Source organism: Lynx canadensis, chromosome B3 (assembly GCF_007474595.2).
Source record: "Lynx canadensis isolate LIC74 chromosome B3, mLynCan4.pri.v2, whole genome shotgun sequence".
Lineage (NCBI taxonomy): Eukaryota > Metazoa > Chordata > Mammalia > Carnivora > Felidae > Lynx > Lynx canadensis.
In genome coordinates this window covers 146,447,897-146,458,096 of record NC_044308.2, presented here as the reverse complement: position 1 = coordinate 146,458,096, position 10,200 = coordinate 146,447,897, and positions in this window count along the sequence as shown.

Here is a 10,200-nt window from a genome sequence, read left to right as displayed (position 1 = left end):
ACAGCACCCACTGTTCATTATGAGCGCTCCCCTTAATCCCCATCAACTACCTCCCCATCCCTCCACCCACCCTCCCCAGGGTAACCATCAGTTTTTTCCCTATAGTTAAGTATCTGTTTCGTGGTGCTTACGTGGTTCCATGGGTTAGGCCCATGACTCTTGATCTGGGCTCTTGTCTTGATCTCATCGTTCCTGAGATCGAGCCCCACTTTGGTTTCTGCACTGACAGCACGACGTTTCCTTGGGATTCTCTTCCCATCTGCCTCTGCCCCACTCCCATTCTCTTTCTAAATAAATAAGTGAACATTGAAAAATCGCCTATTTCTTGGTTTGCCTCTTCTCTCTTATTCGTCCCTTTGCACATTTGTTGTTTTAAATTCTACATATGGATGAAATCACATATTTGTCTTTCTCTGACTTATTTCAGTAAATATAATACTCTCTAGGCCCATCCCTGTCCTTACAAATGGCTAATGTCATTTCTTTTGTGGCTGAGAAATATTCCAGTGTGCGTGGACGGGGTTACGTAGATATACCACGTATTCTATACCCATTCATCAATCAATGCATACTTGGGTTCGGTTGTTTCCATACCTGGGCTGTTTGTGACATAGCTTCTATAAAGATAAGGGTACAATTCCCTTCAATTAGTATTTTTGTATTGTTTGGGTGAATACCTAGTAGTGCATTTGTTCTATCGTAACATAGTTATATTTTTAGCTTTCTAAGGAACCTCCAAGTTGTTTTCCATAGTGGCTGTGCCAGTGTGCATTCCCACCAGCACCTCAAAAAGGATCCTCTTTCTCGGCATCCTCACCAACACCTGTTGTTTCTTGTGCTGTTGAGTTCAGCCTTTCTGACCAGTGTGAGTTGATATTTCATTGTAGTTTGGATTTATATTTCCCTGATGAGGAGTGATGTTGACCATCTTTTCATGTGTTTATTGGCAATCTGTAGGTAGCATTTGGAAAAATGCTTATTCATGTCTCCTGGCCATTTTTTAATAGGATTATTCAGTTCTGGAGTTGAATTTTATACCATATATAGAAAACCTGAAAGACTCCACCAAAAAAAAAAAAAAACCCCGCTAGAACTGGTACAATAAATCTGTAAATTTGCAGCATACAAAATCAACATATAGAAATTTGTTACATTTCTATACACCAATAATGAAGCAGGAGAAAGAGAAATCAAGGAAACAATCCCATTTAAAATTACACCAAAACCATAATATACTAGAAATAAACCTAAGTAAAGAGGTAAAACATCTGTACTCTGAAAGGTCTGGGGCATTTATGGAAGAAATTGAAGAAAACACAAAGAAATGGAAAAATATTCCATGCACATGGATAAAAGAAAAATCATTGGTAAATACCAATACTATCCAAAGCAATCTAGACGTTCAATGCAAATAATTCAATTTCCTGTCAAATACTACCAGCATTTTTCACAGAGCTAGAACAAATAACTCTAAAATTATCATGGAACCACCAAAGACCCCAAATAACCAAAGATCTTGAAAAAGAAAAAAACCTGGAGGCATCACAATTCTGGATATCGAGCTATATTACAATGCTGTAGTCGTCAAGACAGCATGATACTGACAAAAAATAGACACATACATTAATGGAAAAGATAAGAAAACCCTGAAATGGACACATCACTATATGATCAACTAATCTTTGACAGAGCAGGAAAGACTATCAAATGGAAAAAGTCCCTTCAACAACTGGTGTTGGGAAAACTGGACAGCATCATGAACTTGTCATGAACCTGGACCACTTTCTTATAGTACACACAAAAATGAATACAAATTGAATGAAAGACCTAAATGTGAGACAGGAAACCATCAAAATCCTAGAGGAGAACACAGGCACCAACCTCTTTGACCTTGGCCAGAACAAGTTCTTACTAGACGTGTCCCCAGAGGCAAGGGAAACAATAGCAAAAAGAAACTATTGGGATCTCATCAAGATAAAAAGCTTCTGCACAGCAAAGAACAAATCAACAAAACTAAAAGGCAACTGACAAAATGGGGGGAGATATTTGCAAATGACATCTCAGATAAAGGGTTAGTATCCAAACTCTATGAAGAACTTACCAAACTCAACACTCAAAAAACAAATAATCCAGTGAAGAAATGGGCAGAAGACATGAATACATATTTTTCCAAAGAAGACATCCAGATGGCAAAAAGACCCGAATAAAGATGCTCAACAACACTCTTCATCAGTGAAATATAAATCAAAACCACAATGAGATACCAACTCACACCTGTCACAATGACTAAAATTAACAATTCAGAAAACACAAAATGTCACCAAGAATGCAGAGAAAGCGAAACCCCTTCACATTGTTGATGGTAATGCAAACTGGTGCAGCCACTCTGGAAAACAGTATGGAGATTCCTCTAAAAATTAAAAACGGAACTATCCTGTGATCAAGCAATTGCATTTATCTAAGGATACCAAAGGTATCCAAAGGATACCAAAATGCTGATTCGAAGGGGCACATGCATCCCAATCTTTATGGCGGCCTTATCAACAAAAAACAAATTGTGGAACAGCCCAAATATTCATCAACACATGAATGCATAAAGAAGAGGTGGTAAATATATACAATGGACTATTACTTAGCCATCAAAAAGAATGACATCTTGCCAATTACAATAATGTGGATGGAACTACAGTGTATTATGCTAAGTGGAACAACTCAGTCAGAAAAAGTCAAAATCCTATGATTTCACACATTAGTGGAATAGAAGAAACACAACACACGGAAAGGAAAAATAAAACAAATCAAAACAGAGAGGGAGGAAACCAGAAGACACTCTTAAATACAGAGAACAAACTGAGGGGAAGTGGGGGAGGTGGGCTAAATGGCACGTGGCCATTAAGGAGGGCACTGGTTGAAATGAGAACTGGGTGTTATATGTATGCGATGGTTCCCTAAATTTAACCCCAGAATCAGTACTACACTGTATGTTAACAGACTTGAGTTTACATTAATATAATACAAGAAAATTATATATAGAGAGAGACTACCTCAAAATAGCAAGCTTCTGCACAGTGAAGGAAACAATCAACAAAACAAAAAAGCAACCTATGGAATGGAAGAAGATATCTGTAAATGACATATCCTCAGGGTTAGTTTCCAAAACATATAAGTTTTTTTAAATTGTTTCCAAAATATCAGTAGAGAGTGTGTCCATGCAGTTCAGCACACTGTTGTGTGAGAAGCACAACTCGTGTCTTCCACTTTTGTATTGTGGTAAGATCTCACTGAACATGAGACCCACACTCTTCACAAAATTTTAACCATACATTACAGTATTGTTAACTACAGGGGTAATGATGCGGGGACCCCTCTAGAACTTAATCATCTTGCATAACACAAAATCATAGCCCTTGAGATCTACTCCTCATTGACCCTCCCTGCCAGGCCCTGGAAACTGCCATTTCACTCTCCATTTCATTGTTATCAAAACCCATTTTCAGGGGCGCCTGGGTGGCGCAGTCGGTTAAGCGTCCGACTTCAGCCAGGTCACGATCTCGCGGTCCGGGAGTTCGAGCCCCGCGTCGGGCTCTGGGCTGATGGCTCAGAGCCTGGAGCCTGTTTCCGATTCTGTGTCTCCCTCTCTCTCTGCCCCTCCCCCGTTCATGCTCTGTCTCTCTCTGTCCCCAAAATAAATAAACGATGAAAAAAAAAAAACCCAAATTCAGCTGCCTGTTGCTGGAAAAGTTAATGTTCAAAGTTTCAGTTTTGGTGGGAAAGGAATTTGAACTATATTCAGAAGGTCAGCCACTGGGGAAAAGGCAAACTCTTGTCCAAATGCCAACTCTGAGGTTTCTCCCTGACCCAGGGCGTTTTAAAGCAGTAGAGGGTACTTAATCAAGCAAGGGAGTGCCACGGTCAATACCATCTTTTGATCATGGGCAGACTCCATGGTACAAGCTGCCAAAGTAACCTCAACTTCCCTGCATCTCCAGCTGAAGAGGGAAACAAACTACATGGGAGGAGACTGCCAGAGGCCAGGAAACAACCACCATAAGGGATTAGAGGAGAAAACCCCTGGGGCTCACACATGGTAGCAGTACTTTCTGTTCTCCCCAGCTGGCATAAGAAAATACTAAAATACAACCTTGTAGTTCACCAATCATCACTCAGAATACTGAGAAACGTTTTCCTCAGTGAACTCAGAGGAACCTTCAAAGCAAAAACCAAAAGGATCAAATGGCTTGCAAACTAATAGCCAAGGAGAATAAGACACATAAAACTACAAAGCGATTTTTTGCATCACCCATAAAGGTAAAATTGACAATGTTTACCTCCACATCACAAGGAAGCAAAAGCAGTGGTCTCTGTAATGAGGAAAAGGAGTCATCCAAAGAAAGTGACCCAGCAGTACCACAGGACATGGAATTGGCAGAGAAGTTCAGGGTGTTATAACTGCATAGCCCATATGCAAGTAGCGGGAGGAAAGATTGAAGGTGTTGACTAGAGCCATGCCTCTGGGTCCAAATCCCTACCCATGTCCATGTGACCACTCTTGACCATGGCCCACCTGCCCCTCCCACATCCACCCCAGATTAACTGATGTGCAGTGTCACCCAATGCCACACACTGGGACTGTTGCTGAACCCCACAGGTGACCCCCAGGTGCAGGGTGCTGGCCACCTGGCAAAGCCCTCTGTTCTGTCTGATGGTCTAGACCTGCCTTGGCTGAGGATCCTCCATTTATCCATTCTCACTGGCAGATGTCCCTGAACAGGGGCATGAGGCTGGCAGACGGCCAGGTCACCCTGAGGGCGCCCCTCTTGCTGTTTGCACTCTGGGCAGTGCTGGCTCCTGTGCAGGGTTTTCAAGGGCATCCCTCATGGTGCTACATCTCCTCTGAGGTGGTAATTCCCAAGAAGGAGCCGAACCACAGCAAGGGCATTCAGATGCCTGGCTGTCTGTCCTATAGCCTGCGTTTTGGGGCAAGAGACATGTTATGCACATGCAGCAAAATAAACTCTTTTGGTCCAGACTCTGCTGATGATGACTCAGGATGCTCAGGGAGCCTTGCAGGTGGACTACCCTTTCATGCCTCCAGACTGTTTCTACCTCGGCGACCTGGAGGAGATTCCTCTTTCCATGGTCACAATTGACACAGGCTATGGCAGCCTTGAAGATATCATGAAGTTGGATTAACTTGCCTATGAAATGAGACCCCTCGGTGATGTCCAATGGTTTGAACACTTTGTTTCTCAGAGAGTCGCAGACATCTGTGCAATGGGACCCACTTATAACCTGGGATATAAGGAGGACAGGGGACCCCCTGTTCCTCAAGGAAATGCCAGTGCAGCCCCAAGGATCTCTAGTAAGTTCTGTTCATCACATCACGGAATTTTCAAAGGAATTGCTCTCAGTTTCAAAACAATGTATAGTGTGTTAACCACGTGGAAAAAGTGCCCAATTCCTAATAAGGCTAGTTAGCTTAATTGAGTCAATATTTCATGGTATTGATGTAAGTTATTGGTTTCATGGTCATTTATAGTGAGAGACATCAAGCTCACACGGGCAATTATGTGTTGCATCAGAGTCCTTTTTTCTCTTCAACAGTATGAGTCAAAGTATTTTCGATTTCTTAAAACACATTCACCCTTAATGTGATTTGAGATGGGCCCCATGAGGTTCATTGCACTCCAGTTGTATATTCTATATGCCATCCACCAATGGGTTATATGCCATCATTCTGGGTTCTTTAGGCAGACATTATTTACTTTTGTCTGTCATAGCAACACATCAGATGGCAAGAAATTGTGGCTTGTGCATTGACACTGATGAATGTGCTTGCCAAAAAAGGTCCAGCTGCCTTAGGACCCAACTAACTGGTATAATGGAAGCTTTCAGTAACTGTTCCTTCATTCATATACAGCACATAATGAATTGTGGAACAGGCAAGTGCAGGTTCAACACTGAAATGGTGCATTTAAATAAAAGCCTGACGCACTATCATTATGGAAACTACACAGTGGATCCAGGAAAGCAGTGTGACTGCGGCTCATTCAACCAGTGCTACAGCAATCTAGGCTGTATGCGTGATGGTATCTGAACCCTGGGGGCAAATGTAATACAGGCAGACACTATACAGACTGCACCAACTCCGCTGCTTGGACACTCTGCAGAACAATCGAAGATATACTTGATTTTCCAGAGTCCTGCCATGGGGTGTCCTTGTCGGGCCCTGATGACTTCCATATGCAAGATGGAACCGCGTGCACTGAAGAGGGCTCCTGCTATCATGGGAACTGCACTGACCGCACTATTCACTGCCAAGAAATCTTTGCAAAAATTCTGGAAAGATGAAGATGTCTGCTAGACCATAAATCAAAAAAGCAGCCGACGTGGACACTGCAGAAGACCCCGGGGAATTCAACGCTGAACCTGTTCCCATACAAACGTGCCGTGTGGAAGGCTGCAGTGTAGTAACGTCACCCATCTCCCTCAGCTGCAAGAGCATGTTGGATTCCATCTGTCTGTGATCCAGGGTTCTGATGTTTGGGGCTGGATTCACATCGTAGCACAGGAACGACCGAGATTGGTCATGTGAGAACTGGTACTTCCTGTGCTTCTGGAAAGTTCTGTCAGGATACCTACTCCAATGGCAGTGGGGCTCAGCTGAATTATGACTGTATCCCAGAGAAATGCAGTCACAGATGGATGTGCAACCATAACAGGAACTGCCACTGCCACATAGGCTGGGATCCTCCATGGTGCACGGACAAGGCACTGGTGGGAGCACAGACTGTGGACCCCTCCAAGAAGAATTCAGTCAGTCAGGCAAAGTCATGAATCCATGGTATATCTCAGAGTGGTTTTGGTCACATTTATGCCCTAATACCTGCATTCATCCTTGTTGTTTCTGGAAATGTCAGAACTATAAACACAGAGAAAGTTAAGGAAGAGATTTTTGGAGAAGACAATCCATAATTTAGCCTCCAGACCCCTGAACAACTATACACAATGTATCTGGTGCATCTGTAAAAATACAGTATTGAGGCGGCACAGCTGACATCCACGTTTCCAAGGGTCTGCGGGAGACACAGGGGTCCTCAGGCACATCACAGCTCTGACACCAGGTCTCTCATGGGTCACCGACCAGCACTCTGAAATAAGAGTTGAAAACTGCATGCTTGTGGCCTTTATGTAGTTTTTAAGCTTGTAAGAGCCCAAACTGAGCCTTAGTTTCTGGGAAGAGGACCTGAGTCACAGCTGTGTCATGAGAGGAAGTGTCTGGTTCCAGAATTAAGAGAAGTTGACACAAGCTCCTTTATTGGCAACTTCATGAGTTTTCTCCAAAACTACGTTGTTGTGGACTGAAAAGTTTCTCATTCTCCAGGTAATCTGTCTTCCCCCAGTCCCAGGTGGGCTCAGGGTAAAGGAGAGCTACCACCCACCCATACTGCCTGTCCACACGGGGGTGTCTGTGGGCTGTGAGGGAAGGGGACTGGCATTAGGTTCCACCTAGCTCAAGCTTGCCTCTCTGGAGAGCAAATTTCCAAATGTGGGAGACTGAGACCATGAGGCTGAAAGGAGCACCCCATAAATCAATCAGAAAGGTAGGCACAAGTGCCTATGGATGACTCTGGCATCCAGAGGGAGCCCGATGAATGTGAATCCCTGCTCTCTTACTCTTGCCTACGTTTCAGTGAGTTTACCTTAGATAAGAATCTGCCTAGGGTTCCCACTTTGGTTTTCCAAGCACCTGCTAGAATAACACAGAGGTGAGCCTGTGAAAGATAGCGAATATAGCCCCATCCACTCCCAAGAAATCCTGTACTTGCTACCCTGTTTTCTATGTCCTGATCATTGCGAATGTGGGATGGAGGCCTGCCCTTCCCTGGGTCCTTGTGCCCTCTTGTTCTGGGCTGCGTAAGTCATAAATCCTGTGCTTCCATTTCCTTTGTTGCGGGTGTACTGAAACCCCACCTTCAGTCACAAGGGGCCTGCACATCTCATGTACCCCAAGCAAGAGCTCAGATGACTCAGGAGCTGCCTGTCACCAACTGTGACTTGATGTTGCCACTTCCTTCAGCAGGTCACAGTCTACAGGTTCTTAATTCAGTCCAGAAGCTGAGGTCCCACAATACATTTATCCCCAAGGATGGGATTGGGAGCCTAGCTGATGCCCCCCTACAATGCCTTAGACCTAAGAATGGCTCACTCATTCCTCACCCTCACGTCTCAGCTGCTGTGGGAAGGAGCTGGTGCTTGCTGGTGGTCTGTAGCTTTGATTTGGGCTTATGCCAGCTGTTTCCAGAAACCCTCACCCTAAATTATCAGTGCCATAAAAGGTCAGACTCCCTGCAGAGAACAACAAGCAGGCACCAGTCTGGGGGTGCAGGGGTGTGTATTTCCTATTTATCTCCAAAGGAGGTGGGCACCGAGGACAGCGTTCCTAGATTAGTGTCGAAGAAGACGCCAGCTGCTTGGTCCACTGTGTTGCGGCGAGCACCATGGTGTTGTGCTTGATTAGCCAGCCCTAGCTAGTGATGGAGGCAAATCTACAAGGAGCATCATGGCACCCAGGGTGGACGACTTGGCCAAGGCAAGCTCCCCCTAGTGGCTGCAATCCTCGCTGCTGCCGCCAATGGCTCCCCAACTGTCAGGTGTTGAGTGGGACACCTCAGCGTGGGAGGCCACAGAACACAAGTCTGGGAAGAGCTAACTTCTACCCCAGATTTTCCCTGTCATGATCCACTACACCTACATGTCCAAGGACCAGCGTGAGAGACAGAAATGCTGACAGGCACTATACCTTCATGGAAATGCAAGGCTTCCTAGAATCATTTGTCCAAAGGGAGGGAGACAAGGACATTGATTGGCTTTTGTGGGTCTTCGTCATTGGCTCCGAGCTGTTGCTTACAGCACTTGACATGCTGCAGCTGACTGGATTGGTCCAAGACCGCCAAATTCATCATTCACTGAAAAATTCAAAGTATCCACAGCCTGTTTACAGAGACACCCTAGAGGAGCCTCCAGGCTTTTCATTGTATCAAAAGACCATGATAAGCACGCCAAGGCACAGGGCACGGGACACAGACAAAAAAAAGGGGGAGGCTCTGAGGAAGACGCTCCCCAAGCCCCCAGAGCCCACAGAGGTAGGAAGAAAGAAGCTCTGATTCCTGGGAGTTGGATTTTTATGGCATGGCAGCACAGGCCCACTGTGAGAGGTCAAGCCCAGGTGACACCATCCAACTCTAAGATAGAATGGGGACAATTCAAAGAGTGTGGGGTTTTCGTTTTTTGTTTTTGCTTTCTGTCATGTGCCCAAGATCCTTGACCATTTCCAACCTGGAGTAGAGACCCTTGACGACACAATCTAAGGAGCTCTTCATGAAGGACCACTCTGACCTTAAGGCTGTGCCATTACATTCACAGTGGGGGAACAGGACGACATAGGTTCCTTTCCACGTGACAAGAACCTGATCTCAGGACCCACTGTGGAGACTTCCGGCGGAGGAGGGCCAGCGTCCATGCCGACCAGAGCTGGTTTCGTCAGGACACGCTGTGGAGGATTCAAGAGGACTAGGGCCCACGTCCAAACCCAGAAGAACCTGGTCTCCACAGGACCCCCTGCAGAGGATTCGGGAGGACTAGGGCCCAGGTCCACACTGACAAGAACCCGGTCCTCTCAGGACCCACTGTAGAGGATTCAGGGGGACGTGGCCCCGCGTCCACACTGACAAGAACCCGGTGTCCTCACGACCCGCTGGGGAGGATTCGGGAAGACGAGGGCCCGTGTCCCAACCGACAAGAACCCAGTCTTCAGGACCCGCTGTGGAGACTTCGGGGAGACGAGGGCCCGTGTCCACACCAACAAGAACCCGGATTCGTCAGGACCCGCTGTGGAGACTTCGGGTGGACGAGTGCCCACGTCCACACGGACAAGAACCTGGTCTCCTCAGGACCCGCTGTGGAGGATTCAGGGGGACGTGGCCCCGCATCCACACGGACAAGAACCCGGTCTCCTCACGACCCGCTGTGGAGGATTCAGGGGGACGTGGCCCCGCGTCCACACGGACAAGAACCCGGTCTCCTCAGGTCCCAACAAGGGAGGAGCAGGTGAGGAGAAAGCCAGGCCCCGGGAAGAGCAGCTTCCGGAACCCGGAGGCTGAGGGGGGCGCTGTTCCCCAGACCCTGGGGGGAAAGGAC